The sequence below is a fragment of the Dendrobates tinctorius genome, unplaced genomic scaffold (genome assembly GCF_039654945.1).
Source record: "Dendrobates tinctorius isolate UK_male_01 unplaced genomic scaffold, ASM3965494v1 ptg000020l, whole genome shotgun sequence".
Lineage (NCBI taxonomy): Eukaryota > Metazoa > Chordata > Amphibia > Anura > Dendrobatidae > Dendrobates > Dendrobates tinctorius.
This window is the reverse complement of record NW_027361688.1, coordinates 28,506,467-28,516,492: the sequence shown is the minus strand read 5'-3', so window position 1 is coordinate 28,516,492 and position 10,026 is coordinate 28,506,467.

The window sequence follows — 10,026 nt, the reverse complement described above, 5'->3', positions numbered from 1 at the left end:
CCTATTTTTATTGTACACTGAAATGGCTGAAGGATAGATAAGTGCTATTACGCATTAATAAACACCTCTATGTTTGTTCTTTATACATCTCCCAAATGTAGAAACCCAGGTCATGGAGCAAAGAAAAAAAATAGGAAAACGACTGAAATATATATTTATTCCATGTAAACTTTCGGGCTCTCATAGGAACTCTTGAGAAAATTGTATGCATAAAACAATATAGCTGCACTTGAAATCCTGGTGGGTTTATGTTAGATATCTACTATCGGACTGGCCCGCCGGGACACCAGATGATTCTCCGGTGGGCCTCAGGTCCTTGGTGAGCTCCCATGCAAGTTATAGCGTGGGCCAGCTGTCACAGGCAGCACACTACAGCAAGAGGATGCTGGGGGAGCGCAGGGCAGTAAGAAGAGTTTTTTTCCACTGTGAATTTCCAGGGTAGTGGACATGGGGACCTAAGATGGGGCAGCATAAGGGCCCAGCATGTGGGGGGAAAACCTAGGGTTCCCATATGGGGGTTCATACATAAAGGCCCAGGATTGGGTGGATACTTACGTAGATGCCCAGGATAGAGGGGATATAAAGAGGCCCAGGATTGGGGGGGATACATATAGAATAGTGATGAGCGAATAGCATTGTTGCTCGGGTTTTCCCAAGCATGCTCGGGTGTCCTCCGAGTATTTTGGCGTGCTCGGAGATTTAGTTTTCGTCATCTCAGCTGCATGATTTGCGACTGTTAGATAGGCTGATTACATTTGAGGAATGCCTGTTTGTTAGGGAATTCCCACATGTATTCAGCTTGTCCAGCATCCGAAAATCATGCAGTTGAGACGACGAAAACTAAATCTTCGAGCACGCCGAAATACTTGGAGACCACCCGAGCATGCTCGGGGAAACCTGAGCAACGAGTATACTCGTTCATCACTAATAAAGAACCAGGATGGGGAATACATAGGGACAAGGATGGGGAAGGGAAACATAGATGACTAGGATGGGGGGGTGATACATAGAGGCCCAAGATGGGGGGGACACATAGAGGCCCAGGATTCAGGGGATACAATACATAGAGACCCAGGATGGGGATACATAGAGGCCCAGGATGGGGGGAATACATAGACGTTGAGGGTGAAGGGATACACAGAGGCCCAGGATGGGGCAGAATACATAGGGGCCCAGGATGGGGGGGGATACATAGAGGCCCCGGATGAGGGGAGATACATAGAAGCCCAGGACGGGAGAAATACAAAGCCCAGGATGGGGCGTTACATAGTGGCCCAGGATGGAAGGGATACATACAGACCAAGGATTGGTGGGGGATACATAGAGGTCCAGGAAGGGGGGAAAGCATAGAGACCCAGGATGGGGGGACACAAAGAGGCCCAGGATGGGGAGGATAAATAAAAGCCCAGGATGAGCGAATACATAGGGGCCCAGGATGGGGGGGGATACATTAAGGCCCAGGATGGGGGATACATAAGTGCCCAGGATGGGGGGATACATAAAGACCCAGAATGGGAGGGAAACATAGAGCCCAGGATGGGGGTCATATATTGGGTGGCACTGTTGCTCAGTGGTTAGCACTGCAGCGCTGGGGTCCTGGGTTCAAATCCCACCAAGGACAACATCTGCAAGGAGTTTGTATGTTCTCCCCATGTTTGCGTGGGTTTTCTCTTTGGCCTAATAAGGGACATTGCAGCTTTAATATAATTTACCTTTAAGGATGCTGTCTTTCATGGGGAACAAAAGGGAGTTCCTGATACCTTGGAGGGCGGCACTATGTCTCTTTTCTTCATTGGACGTAGTGTAGAAAAACATTTTGAATCGGTCGGCAGGGAGATCGGTCAGGATTGGTGACCACCCTTGAGAAGGGAGACTATAATCCCCACACGATGTTCCTCACTCCCTGAAGAACGAGGGCGAAACCTGAAATATAACTTACAGGCTTCATAAAAGACCAAAAATGTATCTCTCCCTCCAGAGAACCTGTCAGGGAGAGCAGGGGCGCAACTAGAACTGATTGGGCCCCATAGCAAACTTTTAAACTGGGTCCACTCAAAGACACACACCCTCAAAGACACACCCCCTTCAAGACATTCCCAGAGGTCCATGCGGCAGGCAGCTCTGCAGAGAGCTAATAGACAGCGAGGGCTCAGGGAAGGGGCGGGAGTGAACTAGTCTGAAGCAATACACTCTGTGACTGGCTGCAGACAGGGAGGCGGACCCAATATGTGCTTCGCTCCGCACAGCAGGCACAGAAATGCAGCGTAGGCTGCGAAATCATAGTGTACATTTTTTTACGCCGGTGCCCCGGATGCCCTACACTACACGCACCGGGCCGGCGGTCCCCCAAGACAGTGTTGGCCACCCACAGCACCCGCCGGAGTGCCGAAGTAATGTACTTAATTAAATTGCACTACCGGGTAGCGCAGGAGCGGACACTGACAGCTTGGGGCCCCTGTGCAAGAAATGTGTCTGGGCCCCCCTCCTTTTATGGCGTCAAAGATATATATATATATATATATATATATATTGATATTATATAGCCACACACACATACATGTATATATTACATAGTCTCCTTTATTATGTATATTGCTGTCCCTTATACAGTGCCCTCTCTTATGTACAGTACCGTCCCTTACCTATTGAATTATATAGAGCCCTGTTTTTTATTACATACCATCCTGTCTTGTTAGCTGTATAATGCAATGATGGCTGAGGAGCATGGGAAAGTTCCTTTCTAATGGAGGAGCTGATGGACTGGTAGTTTGGTCACCGGCTGCTCCATCAGCAGTCATTTTATATCTAACAAGAGAGGGGACTATGTAATAAAAGAGGGCACTGTAAATAACAAAATTAACAAGAATACACTATGTAAGAGACAGCACTATACATAACAGCAGAGGAAGCTATATAATAAGGGACAGCACCATATATAACTAGAGAGGATGGTACGTAATAAGGGACGTGTTATACGTAATAAAAGAGGAAACTATGTAACTAAGGGTGGTGCTATACAGAATTAGTGAGTCCACTATATACTAAGGGACTGTGTTAGACATAGTGAGTACACTATATACTAAGGGACTGTGTTAGACATAATAAGCGATAACGTCTTCCTCCACCTCCCCCTGTTCCTAAGGCCATTATAAGTCACCCTTCCTAACATCCCAGTCCCCCACACCCCTCATTGTCCTCCTCCCCTCGCATCCCATTATTGTCATCTCCCCCACCCCATTATTGCCCTCTTCACCACCTCCATCATTTTATTCTCCCCCACCACTCCCATCATTGCCCATTCCACCACCTCCATCATTTCCTCCTCCTCCACCACCCCCATTATTGCCCTTTCCACCACACCAGTGCATTCTCCCCCACCACCCCATCATCATTTCTTTTTCCCCCACCACCCCATCATTGCCTTCTCTCCATCACCCCCATCATTGCCTTCTCTCCATCACTCCCATCATTGCCTGCTCCATCACCCCATCACTCCCATCATTGCCTTCCCCCATCACTCCCATCATTGCCTTCTCATCACCCCATCACTGCCTTCTCCCCATCACTCTCATCATTGCCTACTCCCATCATTGCCTGCTCCATCACTCCTATCACTGCCTTCTCCCCATCACTTCCATCATTGCCTGGTCATCACCCCCATCATTGCCTGCTCCATCACCCCATCACTCCCATCATTGCCTTCTCCCCATCATTGCCTGCTCCATCACCCCATCACTCCCATCATTGCCTTCTCCCCATCACTCCCTTCTCTCCATCACTGCCTTCTCCCCATCACTCCCTTCTCTCCATCACTCCCATCATTGCCTTCTCCCCATCAATGCCTTCTTTCCATCACCCACCATGGCCTTCTCCCATTACCCCTCATTGCCTTCTCCCATCACCCCGGGCATCATGGCCTTCTCTCCTCATCACAGTCTTCACATGTCTGCATCTCCTCCAGGGCCAGGCTAACCTACACACACACACACAGACACACACACACACACACACACACACATACATACACACAGACATACATATAGTACATACACACAGACAAACACACACAAACATATGAGTCGCCCTCCCAGGGCTGTGGGGAACTCGGTACCGGGCCGGTCTCTCAGAGGGAGGTGTCACAGCAGCGGTGACCCGGTCCGTGGCCCTGGGCGCCCATGTAAAAGGGGTTGAGTGGTGGAATAAAGTTTATGAGTGATTCGTGACGCCACCCGTGGTGTTCGGCAAGGGAGGTGTTAAGCCAACGCCACAGACAGATCCTCTGGGACAGATGGTGGGGTGCAGCACTGATGTTATAGCCCTCCACAGTTGGGTCGCAGTCCCAGGGCAGAGTAGATGAAGAGAATGGGAGTTGAGGAAGAGGGTGCAGTGTCTGGCATAGAGATGTAGAAGTGCTGGAGAAGTTGCAGAAAGAAGGCAAGGACACAGCGGAATGTAGTTTCTTTACCTTTACTTTGTAAGTGCAGTCCAGGGTTCAGATTACTGATGGCACAGGAGCTGATTAGCCTGGAAGCAACTTAGGAATCTTTCTGTCAGACGGGTTGTGTGGTCTCCTCTCTAGCGCTTATTTTTAGGTACTTGCAGTACGGTGTTACACTGAAGTTCCACTTGCTTATTCTCATTAGAACTCCCTCGTATGGCAGACAGCTGTAGCCTTCTATCTCCTTTGGCTCACACGTCGCTGTGGTGCCTCCGAGTCTTAGATGGGAATAGAGCATTTACAGCTTCCTATTCCTCTGGTTTCTGTTGCACGACCATCAGTATCCATACAACCTTGGAGACCAGGCTCCAGATCATGCGCTCTAGCTGGGAATGAGCCTCAACTCTCTGCTCAATCTTCCCGCTCCTCTCCTCACAGAACTAACTAAATTTTCCCTTCCTGGCCCCCAGAGAGTAGCTCCTCCCCAGCTTTTGGTTCAGAGCTCCCTCTAATGACCTGGAATGGAAACTGTGCTGTGTGTTGTGGTTAACTGTCAGAGGGTTCCTTTATTGCTTCCAAGCATGACATCACACTCCCTAGGAGGCAATGCCACTGTGGCGACCATACTCCTGGGGGCGCCGCTCATACACACAGACAGACGTACACATATACATACACACACAGACATACATACACATATACATACACACACAGACATACATACACATATACATACACACACAGACATACATACACATACACACACAGACATACATATACATACACACACAGACATACATATACATACACACACAGACATACATATACATACACACACAGACATACATAGACATATACATACACACACAGACATACATAGACATATACATACACACACAGACATACATACACATATACATACACACAGACATACATACACACACACAGACATACATACACAGACAGACACACACACACACACACAGACAGACACACACACAGACAGACACACACACACACAGACACACACACACACAGACACACACACACAGACACACACAGACACACACACACACAGACATACACACACAGACATACACATACTTACATACATACAGACACACACATACATACACACTCATATACATACACACATACACACATACACAAACAGACACACACAGACATACACACATACATACTCTCACATACACACAGACACACAGACATACACCCACATACACAAACATACACAGACATACAAACATACACACATGCATACACAGACACACACACATACATACACACAGACATACACACACAGACATACACACACACACTCAGACATACACACATACATACACACACACACATACACATACACACACACACAGACACACACATACAGACACACACACATACAAACATACACAAACAGACACACACAGACATACACACATACATACACTCACATACACACACACACAGACATACACCCACATACACAAACATACACAGACATACAAACATACACACATGCATACACAGACACACACACATACAGTACATACACACAGACATACACACACACAGACATACACACTCAGACATACACACATACATACACACATACACACACAGACATAAACACATACATACACACACAGACATACACATACATACATACATACACACAGACACACACATACAGACACACAGACACACACACATACAAACATACACACATACACAAACAGACACACACAGACATACACACATACATACACTCACATACACACACAGACATACACACACAGACATACACACATACATCATACACACATGCATACACACATACACATAAGTGACTGACTGACCTGCAGCTCCAGCTACCGTCCGGCTGGCGCCACAGGCACAGTCTGTCTCCTCATCTCCTCCCCCACAGCAGCAGCGCAGCACAGCATGACTGACGCTGATATCATCTCACCTCAGGGCTGCCTCCTCTCCTCCTTGCGCCTGGCGCTCCACATGGCTAATTTGAATAATTAGCCATGCGGTGCTGGAGGGGCCCCTTCTCCCCTGGGGCCCCGTGCAATGCACGGGCTGTAGGTCCACCCCTGGGGTAGCACCGATCGGAGCTGGGGACCCGGGCCCCTATATGGGCCAGGCCCCAAAGCAACCGCTTCGGCTGCTACCCCGGCAGTTACGCCAGTGAGGGAGAGATATTTTGGGTTCCGATTGAGTCAAGACATGAACCGAGATCATGAACCCAAACACCTGCTGAATCTGCTGTACCACCTAAAACTGCAGCTCCATTAACTCATCCGTGAGGTTATGGATAAGACGAGCCAAATCCTCCACTTGCGCCATAGGTTCACCGGAAGAATGGTAAGGATGGTAATGTCACGACACACAAGGGTCGATCCAGTGAACGGCACAAAAAACACCAACAATGGAATGGGAAAAGGGGGAGGAAGGACCTAACAGTAGGGAACGAGGGATGGGGCACTTCCATCACAGCCTGTGCCTATCCCTGAGCTCCCCTAATGCCATTTACGGGTCCTTCCCCCCGCCGTCTTCACATACCTGTTACCTAGCTGTCACATCACTAAACCCTGGCTAGTGCAATGGCCGACAAGGACGCTGGCATCACTTCTGCAGATGATAGAAACACAGGGGATAGTAATAAGTATGAAACAAACAAGATAAATAAACAAGTAACTTAGCTCAAGGCTTCACCGCCAAGCTCCACACCACAGAGGATACAGAAACAGGACAAGCTCCACACCACAGAGGATACAGAAACAGGACCCCGAAACCCATAGAAGTAGCAGATAACCGCTGACAGCAGAGAACTGCAATTTCAAGGCTGCATAGAAAACTCTATTACCAACAATCAGCTGATGCGTCAGGTGACCATTTAAGGATGGTGGGAGCAGCTGCCAGCAGGGAAACTGACATTAACCCTTGCTGGCTCAAAAGTAAAAACCATGTTTTAAATTAAAGCAGAACCAGAGCTGTCGCGACTTCCACAAAATGAGTAGTGACTTTTTAGTAATAATAACAATAATCTTTATTTTGATATAGCGCTAACATATTCTGCAGCGCTTTACAGCTTGCAAACATTATCGTCACTGTCCCCGATTTAGCTCACAATCTAAATTCCCTATCAGTATGTCTTTGGAATGTGGGAGGAAACCAGAGTACCCAGGGGAAACCCACACAAACATGGGGAGAACATACAAACTCGTTGCAGATGTTGTCCTTGGTGGGATTTGAACCCAGGACTCCAGTGCTGCAAGGCTGCAGTTCTATCCATTGAGCCACCGTTTTAGTGATTTTTACATTATATATATGTACACAAATAAATGGTATGGAAAGTATTGAGACCCTATTAAATTTTTCACTCTTTGTTTCATTGCAGTCATTTGTGAATTCAAAAAAGTTCATTTTGTTCTCATTAATGTACACTCTGCACCCCATCTTCACTGAAAAAAACAGAAATGTAGAAATGTTTGCAAATTTATTAAAAAAGAAAAACTGAAATATCACATGGAATTGAAAGGGCCACGGTTAGGTGGATTCATAACTGGCTCAGTGATCGTACTCAAATGGTTGAACATCCAATTGGAAGCGTGTTTCATGTAGGGTACCACAAGACACTGTCCTGGCCCAGTGTTGTTCAACATCTTTATAAATCATCCAGATAAGGGAGCTGACGGTAAATTGATCAAATTTGCAAATGATGTACTAGAGAAAGGATTCAGAAGGATCTAGATAAGTTTGAACAATGGGCAGCGACTAATAGAATCGTGTTTAACATGAAGTAATGCAAGATTCTACATCTGAGCAAGAAAAAGAGAATGAGAGGAATAGAAATAAGCAACAGCATGTGTGAAAAAGACTTGGGTATACTAATAGATCACAGACTGCACATGACATGATTCAACAGTGTGATAGAGCAGCAAAAAATGCAGTTCTAGGATGTATTAAGACGAGTGTAGAGTCAACATGACGTGAAGTAATTATCCCTCTCTACTCCTCTTTGGTCAGACCTCATCTGGAATACTGTGTCCATTTTTGGGCGCCACATTTTAAAAAAGGCATCAACAAACTGGAGCAAATTCAGAGAAGACTGACCAGAATGGTGACCGGTCTGCAAACCCTGTCCTATGAGGAACAGTTACAGGATCTGGGAAAGTTTAGCTTGCAACAAAGAAGACTGAGAGGAGACTAAATAGCTGTCTGAAAATATCTGAAGGGCTGTCACAGTGTGGAGGGATCAGCTTTATTGTCATTTGCTCGTGGAAACAGAGAAGCAATGGAATGAAACTGAAAGGGAGAAGATACAGATTATATAAAAGAAAAAACTTTTTGACAGTGAGGGTGATCAATGAGTGGAATAGGCTGCCACGAGAGGTGGTGAGTTCTCCTTCAATGGAAGTCTTCAAACAGAGGCTGAACAGACATCTGTCTGAGATGGTTTGGTGAATCCTGCAATGAGCAGGGGGTTGGGCACGATGACCGTGGAGGTCCCTTCCAACTATAACATTCTATGATTCTATGACACATGTTGCTGTGTAGTCCTCGCCTTACAATGACTTTAGGCCTTTAGACTCTACTTATGGATTCAGATGTCACAATGCCATAATGTCATGCATTATGTCCCCCAAGGCCTAGTCAGCAGCACGGGCAATTTGATATGTCATGACACACGTCATGATCTCTGAGGATTACTCGGCACTAGAATAGTGAAGATCTTGAATAAAGAATCAAATTTCCTGGGAAAAAAGCATGCAAACAGGCAAATTTGAATTTTGCATGATCCCGTTATCTCTAGTAATAGCCGAGGACTTGACTGTGCTGTTAATTACCTGTTTTCTATTATGGAACTTTATAAATTTTCAAGCAGTACCATAATGTAAATTTGTATTGGGGCCATCAAGATATATGGAGCAGCATATGGGGCATATTCTATGGAGCATCTTATGGGGCTATAACCTTTATGCATTAATGGGGCATCTTATGGGGCCATCAACCTTTATGGAGCAGCATATGGGGCATATTATTCTATGAAGCATCTTATGGGGCCATTATTAACTTTTGTGCAGCATTATATGGGGTTTATTTTGTATGGAGCATCTTATGGGGCCATCATGAACTGTATGGAGCATTATATGGGGCTCCTGATTCAATATGGATATTCAAAAACATTTAACCTACTAATGTCTCAATTAATTTTACTTTTATTGGTATCTATTTTTATTTTTGAAATTTAACAGTAGCTGCTGCATTTTCCACCCTAGGCTTATACTCAAGTCAATAAGTTTTCCCAGTTTTTTGTGGCAAAATTAGGGGGTCGGCTTATACTCGGGTTGGCTTATAATCGAGTATATACAGTAACTGTGCTTTCGCTCCATTGCCCAAGAGTCTTATTTCCAACCTATAAGACCATGAAAGCTGAAATACAGAAATATAGATCAGTATTTCAGACAAATGTGGGGTAAATGTCAACAAGGCAAAATTTCATCAATATCAAAGGTAAAATTTTGAGATTCGATTTTTATGATATATTTTGTCAAATTTTT